Source organism: Bison bison, unplaced genomic scaffold (assembly GCF_000754665.1).
Source record: "Bison bison bison isolate TAMUID 2011002044 unplaced genomic scaffold, Bison_UMD1.0 scf7180017864099, whole genome shotgun sequence".
Lineage (NCBI taxonomy): Eukaryota > Metazoa > Chordata > Mammalia > Artiodactyla > Bovidae > Bison > Bison bison.
In genome coordinates, this window is record NW_011494671.1 from 660,521 (window position 1) to 666,749 (window position 6,229).

General features: G+C 46.2%; 1 protein-coding gene and 1 non-coding gene across 2 annotated transcripts in view; one reads left to right on the forward strand and one right to left on the reverse strand.

Moving 5' to 3' along the window:
• SIPA1L2 (signal-induced proliferation-associated 1 like 2) overlaps window positions 1-6,229 on the forward strand; it is a 182,007-nt gene that overhangs the window by 10,448 nt on the left and 165,330 nt on the right. The window lies entirely within an intron of this gene.
• Window positions 4,072-4,144, reverse strand: TRNAG-UCC. Its single transcript has one exon. It is a non-coding gene; the product is annotated as a tRNA-Gly (tRNA).

The window sequence follows — 6,229 nt, forward strand, 5'->3', positions numbered from 1 at the left end:
GGAAGCCCCTGAAGGAGTCTAGTCATTTCCAAACCTGCTCACTACTTGAAGTCTTTTTTTGGTCTGTGGCATGCAGGATCTTAGTTCCTGACCAGGGATTGAACCCGTGCGTGCCCCCTGCAGTGGAAGTGCAGAGTCTTAACCCCTGGACCCTGGGGAAGTCCCATCTGACATCTGTTTTGAACTAGCCATTCCCAGGCCCCCTCCACACACTTCCCCATGTCCCTTTATCTCCTGACCCTGGATTCTGGTTGAGAAGGTTAAGATGGAGGCTCCTGTTGTAAATAGGATCCTTCTCCTGCAGTTGTCCGAGTGGACCTTGCATGTTTGGGAATCGTCTTGTCATTCAGAGTGCCATTGTATAGTCGAGGCCTTCCAAACCCAGCATGATAAGGAACCTAGTCAGGGTCCCATCTAAGATGTGCCAGTCACGGGTGAGGACTGTCCTCTGTGTCTGTGTCATATTGTAAATATGGCAGAAATAACCAGCAGGATCACTGGGCCGTTTCTCCTGGATGCACGCAAATTGCCTTCCTGCTCATTTTCCATCTCTGACAGACGGGGGCCGTGGGATGACTATGTGATCTCTGTATTCAGCCAACCTAGGGCCAAACTCAAAGGTAACCAGTGTAAGATCCAGCTTGGATTCCTTGTACAATGAGAGACTTACTGTTAAGCGTTATCACTTTGTCATTGTTGTGGTCTCATGTTTGTGTTGAGTGGGGATTTCGGTTACTTTGCATGCTGATGGGTTCATTTGCTAAGTCGTGTCCAACTCTTTGCGATTCCCGTGGACTACAGCACACCAGGCTTCCCTGTCCTTCACCATCTCTCAGAGGTCGTTAGCAAGTTTTATACAACAAAGCAGGATCATAACAGGGGCCCTTCGGAGTCCAGCCAGTCAAGGCCTAAATGTAGTCCTTATTCTGATGACATCGTGACAGACCAGTGCATATTTAGAAATTCACTTAAAATAAGCAAAGCTCACTTCTTGAAATTTATGTGAAATTTCTATTTCCTTTACCCTGATAGACTATGATGTGGAGTTGGGAAAACAGTCTAGGAGGACAAGGTGGTCATTTATGTTATTAAAAGGTGAAAGAAAGGTCCAGGAACTTGTATTTGCCTGACTTGACCTTGGTAACAAGGAGATTGCGATGTAGCTCCTAGAGACTTGGTCCATATAGGAAATGTCTGTATCAGCTGACTCCTTATACGTGTGAGCAAATGTGTAAGACTCACAAGGTATTTTTTATTTTATTTTCGCTGCACTGGGTCTTCATTGTGGTGGGCTTCTTTCGTTGTGGAACAGGGGTTCCGGAGTGCACAGGCTGTCTAGTTGCGGCTCAGGCTCAGTAATTGTGGTGCGTGGGCTTAGTTGCTCCACTGCATGTAGGATCTTAGTTCTTTGACTGGGGATTGAACCTGTGGCTCCTGCAGTGGATATGCAGAGTCTTAAATGCTGGGCCACCAGGAATGTCCCAGGGTTGTACTTCCTACCAGGCTTGTGCATTTGGCTGTGGAATGCAAAGCACTCTGCACCTATTGCATCCGGCTGAGCTGAGTTTATCTCATTATTTGCCTGTATCTGGAACATCCCTTTTGTATGAAGATGTTGAGGAAAAGTTTATCAAATGAGATGCTGGTGCCCCGTGATGGTGCTCTACATAATGAAGTACTTTTCCTCACTGGGCTGATTTCTGTGTCACCTTTTCATCCCCTGTGGGCTGGCAGGAGGGAAGCTGGGCTCTGACTCCCTGTGGGGCTTGGACAGCTGATGTTGCAGATGTCCAGAAACTTGTGTGAATTCAGGTACTCCCCTACTTTGCATACTGGAGATCACCAACATCCCTCTCCTCTCGCCTCCCCTCTCCAGCCCCTGCCCCCCACTGGTAGGATGAGGACTCTAGAGTGTGAAATTAACACATCAAGGGAATTTATATCATGGTAGCCTTGGGCTGGGTTTTGCAAATTAAATTTTTTGCAGACATTAGCCTCAGCTCAGCCCCAGCCACTATTAATTTCATACTGGGGAAGCCAAACTTGTTTCAGTGACGTTTCTACCCTGAGAGGTGAAGAATCTGGTTTACATTAGGATGGTGAGTCTTGCTGAGTAGATTGTTGTCTCTTTTGTAAAAACTACTGTTCACCGAGAGAGTGATTACCCTCAGTAAAACTCCTATGACACGGTGTGGCACTTTGAGGAGAACATGCGTAAGTATCCAGAATGGTGCGTCAGCCAGCCAAAGTGCCAGCCAACTCTTTCAGAAGACTCTTGTGGGTAATATTCATTATTTGGCATTCAGGAAAAAGAAAAACAATTTTCCCAGCAAACTCTCAGACCCAGTTTTTTCATTATCTCTGAGACCCATAATCACATTAACCGTGTTCACTAAGCTGAGTATGCACCAGAGATGCCCGATTAGTAATTTACAAAAATAAATATAACCAGCATGGGATCCTGAACACTGACCTCTTCTCGGTCCCCATGTTCACTGCCTCCAGGTAGGCAGAGGTCAGAAGGTTGCTGGGCACCTTTGCAGTGGGAAAAGGGGAGAGGGGTGAATTGAAGGATTGCTGGATCCTGTAGTAACAATTAAGAGGAGATACCCTGCCTAGTGGGCTTCCCTGGTGTCTCAGATGGTAAAGAATCTGCCTGCATGTAGGAGACCTATGTTTGATCTCTGGGTCGGAAAGACCCCCTGGAGAAGGGAATGGCAACCCACTCCAGTATTCTTGCCTGGAGAATCCCATGGACAGAAGAGTCTGGTGGGATACAGTCCATGGGGTCGCAAAGAGTCAGACACCACTGAGCGCCTAACCCTTTCCACCCTGGTTAGGGGTCCTTTGCCCATGGATGCTTGAATTTGCTATAGGTTTCTTCTTTCGCCATACCGCCATTCCCTGACCAAAATGCTTTCTTTAATTATATTTTGACATTATTTAGACCTTTAACGGAGAAGGCAGTGGCACCCCATTCCAGTACTCTTGCCTGGAAAATCACATGGACGGAGGAGCCTGGTAGGCTGCAGTCCATGGGGTCACACAGAGTCAGACACGACTGAGCGACTTCACTTTCACTTTTCACTTTCATGCATTGGAGAAGGAAATGGCAACCCACTCCAGTGTTCTTGCCTGGAGAATCCCAGGGATGGCGGAGCCTTGTGGGCTGCCGTCTGTGGGGTCGCATAGAGTCAGACACGACTGAAGCGACTTAGCAGCAGCAGCAGCAGACCTTTAACAGTTAAATTTTACAGGCCTCAAGGCTTCTTGTTCTTTTAAATTTGAATCTTGGTGGTGGTGGTGGTGGTGCGGTGATGGATTCCCTTGCTTCTCATGTCCCTGGGGAAGGTTCTCTGTTCCAGATGAAAGCCCATGACTGCCAGTTTCCAGGTAGGGTTCTGTTTGAACAACATTGTTACGACGTGCCACTTTTTCCAGTAGGGCTGTGTCTTTGTTTTGGCTTACTCTCTATACCAACATTGCTTCATTGATGTGGATGGAACAGTTTATATAAAACCATTCTGCCTGAATGTTTTAAATGTGGGGTTTATCTGTCATCTGGTCACGTGGCACTTGGTCTCATGCTGGTACAGGGTGTTGGGCATGGTGACACTTGCTAGCTCTGGGCTGCCTGGCATTGTTTCATTTAGCTGACAGTTTTTTGTTTGTTGGTTGGTTTTTGTTTTTCATTTTCACTGTGCCAGGTACCTTGTTAGGCACAGTGAGAGAATATGAAATTGAATAACTTTCTCTGCTTTTTGGATTCTTAGTCTAGCAGGAGGACAGACAACATGTAAATAAATAAGTAATGATATTGGGTAGTGTTTGCCAGGATACAAAGCGGGTGAGAGCCATGGTCCCAGAGGTGGTAAGAACACAGGTGGAGAGAAACTGTTCTTGCCGAATTTAGGGAAGTCTGTAGTGCCTAGGGTTTGGGATAACCAGGGCTCAGTGGTAGCAAATGGAAATTCTTTTTTAAAAAAAATATTTATACTTATTTATTTACTTGGCTGTGCCAGGCCTTAGTTGCAGCATGCGAGATCTTTAGTTGTGGCACGTGGGATCTAGTTCCCTGACCAGGGATCGAACTTGGGCCCCCTGCATTGGACATGCAGAGTCCTAACCACTGGACCACCAGGGAAATCCCTGGGATTGGAACTTCTGGTTGAAGTCATCGTCTTGTAGGGTCTAGCATCCTGTGGGGTTAGGAGAGTCAATGGCATGCATATTGAAGAAACACACAGGAAGAATTTTATAGACCCTAGACTAAAATTAAACACCTACCCCTGGAGTATAGTATGTTGCTTCCACAGCTGAAAAGCTGACTAAACTCTCTGAGTCCCGTATCTCACATTTAACAGGGATGTTGATAACCACGTCATTGGACGTCCTACCCTAAGTTGAATGCCTCAAGTGGAGCCTGGCCCGAAGCTGGCATTCAGTGTGCTGTGTCCTCCTGTCCATCTGTAAGCCTCCTGAGTCTGTTCAGTGCACTTTTCCACCAGCACCTCTGGTGGACTTGACAGGCACTGACCTTGCCAGCCTCTCACCTCCTTCTGCCCTTTTTCTTTATTTAGCGGTCGTCTTTAGTATTTGTTCATCTTTTGCTGATGGAGCACAGGTGAAAATTTACGTTTGTTGGATGTAGGATTTTCTCTCCATTCTTGTCTGTGGTCCCAGAATGGTCATAAGTGTCTCTCTTGTATCTCTCTTGGCTATTCTGATTTCCTCCATTCTGTACTCTTTGAAATTTGGTATCTGGATCTAAACAATGGAAATGAAGTGGACTTTAAAAAAAAATTATTTGTTAATTTTATTTGGAGGATAATCACTTTGCAATACTGTGGTGGTTTTTGCCATAACATCCGTATGAATTGGCCATGAGGTACATATGTGTCCCCTCCATCCTGAATCCTTCTCCCCTGAAATGAACTTTTAAAAAGAAGCGTACTTTGAGTTTTTTGGGTAGATCATCTTATTTGTTGCTTTGCAGACCAGAGTCTGAGCCTCGTGTTCATTAGCTCAGAGCCTCTCAGTCTTCTTCTATTTTTAAAACACTGTTTGTAGAAGAGACGGTAAAATGTTTTACAAAGCAGAAGTTCAAGATTCTCAAGTGTGATTGAAAATAGCTCCTGGTGACACATCCTTTCTCTGGACTTTATCTTGTTCTGTCTCTGAATTATACGCTTACCTGTCCAGTTTTTCCATATCTGCATGAAGTTTGTGTCCCATTTATAGCTGCCTCCTAAGTGGCAGGGGTCATATTCCTGTTAGGGTCTGCAGCACATTTACAGAATTTATTTTCACCGGGTGCCATTAAAACTGCACTGTGGCCCTACCTATCACTGAAGGGAGGGAAGGGAAGTTTTGGATTTTAGTCTTTCTTTTAAAAAGTAAGCCGAGGAACTTCCCTAGTGGTCCAGTGATGCAGACTCCACACTGCCTTTGCAGAGGGCCTGGGTTTGATCCCTGGTTGGGGGAACTAAAGATCCCACATGCCCTGGGGATGGCCAAAAAAATAAAACTAAATTAAAAAACAAAAGTGAGTGATGTTCACCAATTGGATATCTCTGCTTGAGCAGCAGTGGCAGCCACACCACCTCCAAAAAGCCCTGCGGCCCCGACACTGACATGGGGCCGACACTGAAATCGATTTGGAGGAGTTAGGAGGGTCTACCAGCAAAAGCCTTGATGACAGAGACTGGGTTTGGTTGAGTTCAGTTCATTCTTTTGTTGGTACAGTGGTAAAGAATCCGCCTGCCAGGGCAGGAGATGCAGGAGATGTGAGTTTGATCCCTGGTTTGGGAAAATCCTCTGGAGAGGAAATGGCAGCCCATTCCAGTATTCTTACCTGAAAAAATGCCATGGACAGAGAAGTCTGGCAGGCTGCAGTCCACGGGGTCACAAAGAGTTGGACACGACCGAGTGACTGAGCACACACACATTCCTTTGTTAGTTTCTAGAACAGGCAAAGTTATCAGCTTTAATCACAGTCTGCGCATGAAACATCGTTGAACAGCGCAGCGGACCCTGAATTCCTGAGGCCAGCACTTCAGACTGAGCGCTTGAGCTATCTTTGGTTGGAATGTCGTGTCTCAGAAATCCCATGTTAGCTCCTCAGGGACTCTCACCATGTGGAGGCGATCCTTGACCTGTTGACAGTCCTCTGCTCTTACTTGGGCTAGTCTCTGCTTCAGAATGCTGTTCAAGGACATCGTTGCCAGGG